Below are 11,551 nucleotides of genomic sequence, written 5' to 3' on the forward strand. Positions count from 1 at the left end.
AACAAATTCAATTGCTATGGGTTATGAGGACCAGTAGTTTGATGGATTGGCGATTAATTAAAAATAGAATGCAGAGAACAGAAACAAATAAGCAATTCTAATTCTGGCTAGATGTGCAAACTGGTTTCTCCAGGGATCAGTGTTGGGAGCTGGTGAGTTCAAACTTATATGTAACAACTCTGGAGTTAGGATTGAGTAGTGAAGAAGCATGCTTACTGACAATTCCAAAGGGAATGCGAAGAACTTTAAAAGAAACTCTTCAGACCAGGTAAATGAACGTTATGTTGGAGGAAAGCAACTTACAAGTCATGATGTATAGCTTAATAAAAGTATCAACCCAGTGTGCAAAAGCTGCAAAAAGTCGAATTCCACACTTGAAGACCCAACTGCCAATACAGTAATGTCTTTATACAAATCCATGGCAAGAACACACTTGGAGTATTGTATACAGCTCTGGCCACTGCACCTTAAGGTTATGATAGACACTGAACAAGATGCAAAAAAAAAAAAAAAAAAGGAGGCAACCAAATAATCAGGCAGCTGGAGTAGTAACTAGAGCTATTCAGCTTGGAGCAAAGGGAGAGCAAGGAAAAACATACTGGTGCATAAATTTACACATTGTTTAGATAATATGAAGAGTTATCTTCTGTTTCTCAAAGTTAGATAAATGTAGGGAGAGAAGGAAACACTTATTCATACAACACATGTGGAATTTACTGCCAGCTGACAGTAATTGCAGCCAATTTCAATAGTTTAAAAAAGGGGACAGGTTATCAATGCTTACTAATACCAATGGCTCTTGACTATCTTTCTGAATTACAAGTGCATACCTTTTATTTTGGCTGCTGAAAAGCAATAGAGAAAGGGGGTTATTTTACTGCTACAGCTTATTCTATTTTACTTTTGTTGAGCATCGACATTAATGTCAAGGAGGAAGGGGATGCTTTGAAAAGCACCCAAGGAAGACCCTCCCCTTGTAAATGGAATCTTGTCTTTTGCCTACCCTACTCACAAGAGAACCTGAGATGCAAACAGCCTCTATTTTTTACAATATCTGCTAAAACGCGTACGTTTTCCTGCCACTGAGGCAAGAAACAAAATTGTAAAACAAACTGTAAAAAAAAAATCTGCCATATTTTCTTTTAAAAAAAACTTCCAGAACTCCTTATTCTTCCCTGCCCCCAAATTAGAAAATCCTAGTCTTGGCCACACTTTTTAGTCTCAAGTCAACCAACTGATATACTGTCTTGTAACTTATCTTCCTCATCTTCCCTGCCCTTTAACTAAAGCATTGCCTGTTTCTGCACAAGCTTTTCCTAATAACCTCTTCTTCCACTCAATTTTCTTTTCTTTTCTTTTTTCTCAGTCTGTCTCCTTTGTTCTTCTCTAAGTCTCCCTACAATCTTGACAGACACAGTCAGGGTCTCTCTCTCTCAACTCTGCTGTGTTCAGAATGGGTACCAGGATGTCAGATATTGGATAAGTTTCCATTCTGGGCTAATGCTCCTATAAATGGGACAAAGCTCACAACCAATTTCTCATTTAGCAACATAAATGTTGGGCTCAATTGTGGTCCTAAGTCAAGTATCTCAATTCCGATTCTGCTCAACCCACTTTACACTATGAAATGTCTTACTAGATAACAGAAATATTTAGCACGTAGTTCTGCAATCAGAAATCCAAATAAATCTTCATATATAGATGAAAAAGTGGTATCTTAAAACCCATTGCACTTTTTAAACTGTAGCTGTTAGTGTGCAGAAATGTTAATGAACTGCCTTAGTTTTAATATGCACAAGTAAATATGACACATTCAAATGCAGACTCAATTACCATATTAGTAATAGGTGGCCTTGGGCAAGTCAAGTACAGTTTCAATTCCCCTTACATGTTATAAGAACAACAGCAATCTATTTTATTAGGATTTCTGCAAGATCAAGCACAAAATGTTGCTATTTTAAAGATGCAGACAGTAAGCTGTAAAAAATAAACTCTTCTACCTTTCAGAATACAAAACTGGCAGTATTCTTGAATTCTTAACAGGTATAAGAAAGATTCTGCAAATCTGCACAGGCAAAAAAAAATCTGACTGCCTCATTTCCAGACAATGAAAGCTGCAAAAAGTTAAAACTAGCAAAACAAAGTTAGTAATTTGTTAGCCCAGTTTCACATTCGCTGCTATCGATAATACAGAGCATAAAAGAATACACAACCCATTTTTAGGCACGTGAGTTTCATCAAGTTAAGTCAAGCTTTCATTCCAAGAAATGTGTTAGAATCAACACTATTATTGTCTTCAATTAGCTACCGGTACTTTAAAACAGCTCTTAGGCAAAGAGGTATTTACAAAGCTGCCACAAAGCTATGACAGATGATCACAAGACATTACCTGTGTTTTGCTGTCAATATTCATTAGAAATTATGTTAAAATGTTGAAAGTGTTAAACTATCTTTCAGAATAACAGAGTTGGAAGGGACCTTGGAGGTCTTCTAGTCCAATCCCCTTCTCAGGCAGGAAGCCCTAATACCCGTGATGGCGAACCTATGGCATGCATGAGGTGGTACGCAGAGCCCTCTCGGTGGGCACGCGCGCTGTCGCCAGCTGCTCCTCTGGTTTACAGCGTGCATGCTGATCTTTCTGGGGCTCCAGCACGCACGAAGACCAGCTGGCTGGCGCGAAACCAGCTGGCCTTCGAGTTTCCAGAACTCCGGCACATGTTCCAGTTTGGGCACTCGGTGCCGAAAAGGTTCACCATCACTGCACTATACCATTTCAGACAATTGACTGTCCAGTCTCTTCTTAAAAACCTCCAGTGATGGAGCACCCACAACTTCTGGAAGCAAGTCGTTCCACTGATTAAACTTTCTGTTGAACTAATTTGAAAAAGACCAACTAACTTCATAAAGCATGTAAGCAGTATCAAATGTAACAAAACTGACTCTCAAACAGTTTATAAGATTGCATTTAATGTATTATGGCACTTTACTACCAAAGAAACTGCTTCTATCAATGGAAGTAGAGGACCAATCGTCTTCCCTGTTGTAATCAATCACACCTTCAAGGACTGCACTAGAAAAGTCCTGCAAATTTATATTTTGACTAAATTTTGGGGTAAAGTGGGGCAGAAGAGAGAATTTATTGTTATGCTACCAAATTTCATTCTCTACTGTGCCTCAAAAGGCAACCAAAGGATATTTTTACAAGTAAATAAAATTAGTGAATAAAGTCTGGGCACTTTCTAGATATTGCTTTCCCCATATCAATAACTGCAAATTGTCCAGCTCCGACCTCTACCTTATCCCTTTGGAGAGCAGGCCTCATTTAGAATTCTTTCCAACAGAAGTTTTGTGGCTCACCCTGTGAGCATATTCAGAGTCTTGGTAACAGCAGGTGCTTATAGGCATGTTTTCAAAATGCATTTTCTTCATAAGGAAACTGGGCACTTGTATAATAAGAAAGGAAAAATGGGGACATAAATTACTCTGAAGTTGAATTCACTCAACAGAATTGCAATTTCCAAGTACATTACTTCTTACAACGAGAATGAACATTTCCTGTATTACGAGAATTTTATCCCATTCACTATATTAGCTCAGAAACGTAATTGTAGCCAACATCCTGACAAGAACACCAACAATTCCCAGAAACCATATATGTTATTAACTCATAAATAGTCAGAATTTTGTATTGATTGAGAACACCAAATGCTTACCAATGAGGTGACACCTTATTTCTGAAATAAGCATCCCATTTCAGTTGTTGATTAACTCATCTAGATACAGGCAAATTGTGTGCTCTTTTTGTCACAACCCTGACTTTTCTGAAAGACAATATTTTCTCCATTAATTGTTTAAAACAAAATATTGTGAGTGGCCAACATCAAGGGAAAAGGTGGAGGGGGGGAAAGAATGGACAGATTCCTTTCTTGGTATGCCATAACTGCCCCAAACAATCTTCAAATATTTCATCCAGAAATAATTTTGTGCAGACGATATTTTGTAGCAGTATTTCAGAAAGAGGAGTCATTTAATCTTATTACTGGTTTATCATAGGGACAGGAAAGGGGTAAACAGCATTTTTTAAAAAAAACAAAAGGTGTGTTCTATCCTAAGATATATAGTTTGGGCAATTTCCTTTTTTCCCCCTCTTCTTCTTCTAGATAGGATTACATATTACATATTAACAGAGTTGGAAGGGATCTTGTAGGTCATCAAGTCCAACCCCCTGCCCAAGCAGGAAGACCCTACACCATTTCCTCCAGATGGCAGCCCAATCTCTTCTTGAAAGCTTCCAGTGATGAAACTCCCACAACTTCCGAAGGCAACAGAAGTTCAGATTTAACCGATTAACAGAGAGTTGGAAGGGACCTTATAGGTCAGGGGTTCCCAAACTTGGCAGCTTTAAAGACTTCTGGACTTCAACTCCCAGAATTGAAGTCCTGCTGGCTGGAGAATTCTGGGAGTTGGAAGTCCACAAGTCTTTAAAGCTGCCAAGTTTGAAGACCTCCGTTATAGGTCATCCACTCCAACACCACCCCCATACAGTACTTCAAATCATGCCCCTATTTAAAGACCTTAAAAAAGGGGGGGGGGTTTAGGGTGTACTGTATTGTAATATAATAGTCTTTCAAAATAAAAATTAAAAAAGGGTGGGGGGAACCTTCCCATCTTACCGTGATGGCGTGGTGCTTTTTGAACCTCCCTTTTTCTACAAAACGGCGACAAACCCCGCACCCCGGAGTACGGCACCAAGTCAACACTACAATACCCAACCTATTGACCAACTTCAGTTCCTTTCTCCTCCCCCCCCCCACCCCTACCCCGCAACCCGACCTCCGTGTCTACTTCGCCTGCACAGAGGCGGCTCTAAAAAAACCCAGCCGCCTTGCAAAAAAGAAAACAAAAAAGCATTCGCGAAGCTTGCACGAGAGGAAGGGGAGGAGGAGGAGGAGAAGGATGCAACGTTTTCCATCCTTTTTTCTTTTAATAATCTATCCTCTCTTTTGCAAATCCATGCCTGCGCCCGGATACGAACCCGGCCTCTTCCAAGGGGCTTCCGATGGCCGCCCCCCGCCCCCCCCCATGACGCCCCGCTTTTAAGAAGGGAAACTCGGGCTGGGACTCCCAGAAGGGGGGAAGGATGAGTGTAAGGAGGGGGGAAGGGGGTTACTTTGCAGACCAGCTCCAAGGAAGCCCAAAATTGCTGCTGCTGCTGCTCCTCCTCCTCGCGAGGAAAACCTGCCTCGGGAGGGAAGCGGAGCCACTCGAGCGGCCGGCCGAGATGCTGCTGCTGATCCCCGCTCTCTCGCTGGCTGTTACTGCTGCTGTTGCTTCCCCCGGCCCCGCAGAATTCCCCGCCTCAGCCCGGGAGGCTGTCGCAGCAACCCCGCAGTGGCGGCGAAGGGGCTGCAGCGTGCGCCGCGCGAGGGAGGGAGGGAGGCGATCCTGACGCTTGACGCCCGAGGAGGAGCGAGGCTCCCGGAATGGGGGCGGGGAGGGCGTGTGTGTGTGGGGAGGGGGGGAGGAAAAAAAAAAAAAGAGGCCGGCCCATCCCGCTGCCTGAGGCAGACTCGCATCGTGGGGGGGGAGGAGGGGGGGCAAAAGGGGGCGGAGGGAATTGAAAGGAGGAGGCGGGGTCATCTTTTTTTTTTCTTTCTCTCAGCCCCCCCCCCGTCCGCTTTCATCGCCGCCCCTCCCCCTCAAAGGGAAGGCCTGCCCCTCCCCCACCACAACAAAGCGTGGGCGCCACCCCCACCCTCACCTCACGCGCAGCCCAGGCTTTTTGGGGCCTATGCCGCCCTCACCCCACCACCCCCACCCGCTCCTTCCTTCCCTCCCTGCGCGGCCTCTGGTCCTCGCCGCTCCCGCTCGGCCACCCGTTGCCCCTGAGACCAACCTCCGCGCCCCCGAGCTGCGCCTCTGCCGCCCTCGTTCTTTTCTCGCTGGCTTGCCCCCTCACCGCTCCGCACCCGCCATTGGCTGCCCGGATCCGGCCCCGCCCCGCCCCTCTTCTACGCTCCGCCCGCCGCGCGCGACGCCGTTGGCTGGCGCGGACGTCCATCCAAAAGAGCGTCGGCGCGGAATGGAGAAAGTGGGGAAAGGAAGGAGGGGGCTTAGTCACCGAACGCCTCTTTCTCTTCTCCCCCCTCCCCCCCCTTCCACCTCCCCCTCCCGCCCTGGCTTAAGCCCCGCCTTTCGCTCGCGGCCTCAGCAAACGGCGATTGGTGTCGGGAGAGGCGACCCATCGCTCTGACGCGACGGGGGCTCACTCCGCTAGGGGAGGGAGGCGGCTGAGGAGGGCAGAAGGAAGCTCCGGATTGGCCGCGGCGCGCATCAAATCAATCCCCCTCCCCAGGCTTTAGGTCCCGCCTCTTTCCCCGCCCTCCTCTTCGCGTTTTGCGCGACCGGAGTCCGGAGAGGGCTTCGCAAAAAAATTGGGTTGAGCCGCATGTAGAGGATTCGTGGATCCCTCCGCGTTAGTTCCGATAACCTTCCGCGCAGCAGGAAGAGAGGAAATAGTCCTCGCCATCGCCACGTCCCAAAATTCAAATTATTCAGAAAAACAATAAAAGCTGTTTCTCTTTTTCCAACCCCCGAAAACCACAAAAAACCTCTTCTGTCCCAGAGCTAATTTTGTTTCTCTCAGAAACGTTGCTTTTTCACCTCAGCACCACGCCCAGGTGTGAGGAGAAAAAGGCTTAGGCAGCCCCAGACTTTGTCCCGGGAGAAAATTGAATGGGGTAACTCTTAACCTGAACATTTTTGTTATTGCAGTAAAATATTCTGGTTGCACGAAGGGAGCCATGCTCAAAAGTTGCATGCTGTGTGTTTTGCACGTCTTGCATGTATGCATGCAACTGACTATATGTTCCTCTGTCTGTATTATGCAACCTCTGGAAAAGATATTTCCAAATGGTGGAGTGTATATTGATTGGCCCAGGTTTTTTTTTTCCTTTTTTTCCCCCTCTGCAATGGAAAAGTAGACATTCAAAGGGCTAACAAAGCCAAATTCAGGTTTTTTTTTGTCTTTGCACAACATTTTAGCCAGGTTTTGATGATCCATATTCACCCATGATGGTGAATTGGGTTAGGAATTCATTTGGGATTGTGGGGTTTTTTTGTGTGGGGGGGGGGGAAGTGTGTTGTGCAAACCTGCCACTTGGTTTGTTATGGCTCCATGTCTTGGGCGAATGAAACCAGAAAGTGAGTTGTTCCAGCATGTGTGAATGCACCCAACATGGCATGAAGCTGGTTTTGACAGGGATGCTTAGCCAAGGGGAAACTTTCATTTGTGCAACCCAAAAACAAGATTATTGCAAAGGTCACAGAGAGGGCTCCCCCCCACCATCAAATTTTCAAGGACGGGTTATATATTTATGTTTAGTCAATTGGAAAACCTGAAGGACCAGGTTAAGGATAGATTGTCATGGAGAAAATCTATCTATATGGTCATTAGGAGTCAAAAACGACTTAATGGCACAGAATCAACAACTGATCATGGTATTCATAGGCCAACACAAGGAGGGGAGGAATTGTAATCCACATTTTTAATGTATTTTAATGATTGATGTGGCCACCCCATTCACGGTAGTGACTTCAGTGGTGTACAAAAACTATTCAGTTTTTAAGAATCCCAGTAAGATATGCCCAAAGTCAGAAACAGCAAATTCCAACTTACAATAAAAAAACATCACCCAGAAGAGTTTACTTATAGCCCCCTATTTTCTTTTTTTTTTTTTGTCTCCCATTATTTCTTTGAAAAAAAGAAGAAGAAAGTGATTACAGGTAGTCCTCAACTTATAACAGTTCATTCAAAGTTACAACAGCATTGAAAAATGTGACTTATGACCAGTTACAACCTTTGCAGCATCTCCGTGGTCAAAATTCAGATGCTTGGCAACAGATTCATATTTATGACTGTTGCTATGTCTCAAGGTCATGTGATCACCTTTTACGACCTTCTGACAAGCACAGTCAATAGGGAAGCTAGATTCACTTAACAACTGGGTTATTAACTTACCAGCCGCAGGGATTCGCTTAACAACTGTGGCAAGAAAAGTTGTAAAATGAGTTGCAAAACCCACTTAACAAATGTCTCACTCAACCACAGACATTTTGGCCTCAATTGTGGTCATAAGTCAAGGACTTATCTATACAATATACCGAGAATGATCAGAGGGACATAAAAACCCACCTCCTTTTGCTTCTTTTTCTTTGTTACCACCCCATTTTGATTCATTATTTTATTAAATTATTGGCTGATTTGCAACCGTTTGTAAAAATAGCTCCTAACTGCATTGTTTAGACGGGCATGAGGGGGGGAAGAGAAATTATCTTGTTTTGATAAAAATATGTCAGCAGCAATATCCCATTTCTTCCTATCAACCACCCCCCTGCAAATAAAAAGAAAAGAGGAAAAAAAAACACAAAAAGTAAAAGAAACTCTTTTAACGTCTTCCTTGGCCAATTGTTTCCCCCTCATCCTTAGTGTGCAAATTGCATTAATCTTATTTGCAGGGACATTTTCTCCTCTCAAAATTTCCCACCTCTGCTCTACAGCAATGGTGCCTCCCTTCCTTCCTAAAATTATCTTTTCAGAGGGCCTAAGGGAGGGAGAAATGCGCTTCTTTTGCTGATCTACAAAGTGCCAAGGACATCGAGCTAAGCCATCCTGCCGCTTTGTTTGATTTAGGGATCAAGTAGGTGAATCCAGACATTGTTCCCAAGGCAAGGTTTAGGGCTTAACTTTATGTGTGGATTCAGTAAACACATCAGAGGCTGAATGACCTTAAGTCAGGAAACAGATAATCAAGCCTGACTTACCTTTCCTTGCTAGTGCTAAATACAAATTAATCATCATAATAATATCATCATCAGGGGTCTTGCTTCACAATGTGGTGGGCAGCCAGCAGCACCCTTCAAACAAATATGCCCTGCTAATTCTTTTTCTATTTAGGAAACAATGTCAAAGTACATCTACCCTGTAAGAAGAGTTTCCAGATAGTCTGATTTGCAGCCATTAACAAATGATAAAGACTGCCTCCTGAATAGCATTTAGACAACAGAGTTTGCCACCTCCAAGTGATAACACTTTCTTTTCATGCTGTGAAAATCCTGCATACCAGCCAATGTTTAAAGGGTGTTACATAATAAGATGTTAATGGCTGTGGCATCTTTCATTGCTGGGGCCTTATGATTACTTGGATTTCAATTACAATGGTTTTCTTGGTAATTTGCTGCAACCCCAGACAGATCTGAGATCAGACCTGTCTGGAGATCTAGGACAATGAAGGCAAGCCTATGACACATGTGTCAAGGGTGACACACCACAACATTTTGGGTGACACACCAGCGTGACAACAACAATTTTGGAAGCACAACTCCAAAAATGAGCTTCTTTTACTCGTATTTCATTTTTTGTAATTATTTGAGGTTTCTGTATATAATACATAGCACCAGTGATGATTGGACTGCATTATGTTAAAAATAAATAACTGTGTAAAGAGTTTGTTTTTTGCTGGGGGAGAATGTGTGTGACACGCCAGCAGAGTCAAGTGAGGCAAAAAAATTTTAAAAGTTTTAACACGTTGAGGTTCACCATTACTGCCCAAGGGAAATGACAACCCCAAAATATCTTTACAGGAATACAGATTTCAAGTGATGGAATCTAGCTCATCTTTAAAAAGAATTTCCAACAGAACACTGCAGTAAATATGTCAATAAAAGTTTTCTAAGCCAGTTGGAGAAAATGAAAATGGAGTTTCCCTTGGCATTTGGTATGCAACCTTGTGAGTCTGCATTTTTGCATAACAAGTATTTAAAATGCAGAGGAACTGTTCCCCTTTGAAATGATCATGAGGGAAGCGAGAAACTGTTTGTGGGATTTATAGGCTGCCCCAATCTGAAGCCGTGATTCTTAGCAATTTCAATAGAGATGCTAGAATACTCCTCCCTCCTCCTATTTTGCCCACAACAACAACCCTGTGAGGTGGATTGGGCTGAGAGAGAGTTATTGGCCCAAATTTACTCAGCTGGCTTTCGTATCTAAGGTGGGACTGGAACTCAGAGCCTCCTGGTGATTGGCTCAAAGTCACCCAGACAGTTTTGATGCCTAAGGTGGGACTAGAACTCACCATCCTCTGGTTTCCTGCCTGGTCCCTTTACCACTAGACCAAACTTACAATGTTTTCTGATAGTGTATACAAAACATACAGCTATACATACCCAAGCAATGAACTGATAACCTGTGAAAAGTGTTCAAAGTCATACAGAAAAATTGCATCCTCCAGAAAAGAAAACATTCCATCAACTGTATTTAGCTCTCTTGTTTACAAGCCTCTGAAATGAATTTTCTTTTTATATTCTCCTTTAGTTTGCAAAATTCATTGGGTTTTAACATTTGTGCCAAGTTTCTTGTGTATGTTTGCCATTTTAATTCATGAAAATATATTGAAAAGTACAATTGAACATTGCTTTTGTATATGTGTATATTATAAAAATGTTTAATAAATATATAGTTCTTATGGACCCCTTGAATTCTTAGCTAATATGCATTATAAATCAATAAACCATGCCAGTTTTATAAATTGTACAATGCCTTGGCAGACAATTTGCTTTTTCGTTGCCTATTTAAATTCAATATTTCTGAAGTGTGAGTTCTTCACACATTAAAATTAAATATGATGTTTATGATTATAAGAAATTCACACTAATTTAAAACTTCAGCAACAATTTGCTTTTGTCTGTATGCATTGAAAGAGGAATTGAATACAGTTATATTGTCAATCTTTGAACACATATTTTCCATTTATGTATTTGATATACAAATTGATGAGTGCTAATATTTTTAAAAAAATATACATTAATAAGGGTGGTCATTCAAATGGCAATAACAGTTGTTCATGATCCAAGCTGTTTTTAAAAATACAAGTTATGCTTCTATCTGCAGAATAGAATTAAGATTAGAATTAAGATTAGAATAAAATCTTCTAATCTTAATTCTATTCTGCAGATAGAAGAATAAATAAATAAAACCCAGTTTAGAAGATACATTGATATGGTTCACACAACATAAAAAAAATCACATATTAAGTCCAGGGGGCATTTAAGTTGCACATATTATGATTTGCAAACTATTTTTTAAAAAAATTATTTAGCATTAGCAGAAGATTGTGCCCACTTCATTCCATCATAGTTAAAACAAGCTATAGCTTAACACAGCCTATTCATTACCCATTAAAACTAAATTTAGGGATCTTCTGGACAATTAAAAGGAAAACTTCCATATACAACACATAATTAAACTGGAATTCACTGCCATCTGATGAGACGATGGCCACTATGTTAGATGATTTAAAAGAAAATTGTACAAATTCATGGAAAATAACAATAGCTACTAACCTTAACAGATGTTTAGTATCTCCGAAATGTCAGCTGCAAAAAACAATATGGAAAAGAATGATTGTTGTTCATATTTGCTAGATTCCCAAATATATCTAAATTACTTGTCCAGACCATAACATAGAATCTTACTCCAGCAGGGCCATTAATC

At 41.9% G+C, this 11,551-nt stretch overlaps 1 protein-coding gene across 28 annotated transcripts in view; it reads right to left on the reverse strand.

Moving 5' to 3' along the window:
* Nucleotides 1-6,156, reverse strand: part of SMAD2 (SMAD family member 2) — a 53,913-nt gene extending 47,757 nt beyond the window's left edge. For 3 of the 28 annotated variants that reach the window (XM_087885518.1, XM_087885519.1, XM_087885532.1), the window contains exons 1-3: nucleotides 5,897-6,013; nucleotides 3,714-3,821; nucleotides 3,296-3,443 (exon numbers count right to left, since the gene is read on the reverse strand). The gene's annotated coding sequence lies outside the window, so the exon portion shown is untranslated. Of the gene's footprint in view, nucleotides 1-3,295; nucleotides 3,444-3,713; nucleotides 3,822-5,170; nucleotides 5,620-5,896 lie in introns of those variants that run through there. The other 25 variants (XM_087885531.1, XM_087885523.1, XM_087885540.1 and 22 more) reach the window with 22 other exon arrangements.
* Nucleotides 6,157-11,551: the final 5,395 nt, after the last annotated feature.

The sequence above is a fragment of the Pantherophis guttatus genome, chromosome 2 (assembly GCF_059756535.1).
Source record: "Pantherophis guttatus breed Tessera chromosome 2, ASM5975653v1, whole genome shotgun sequence".
Taxonomy (NCBI): domain Eukaryota; kingdom Metazoa; phylum Chordata; class Lepidosauria; order Squamata; family Colubridae; genus Pantherophis; species Pantherophis guttatus.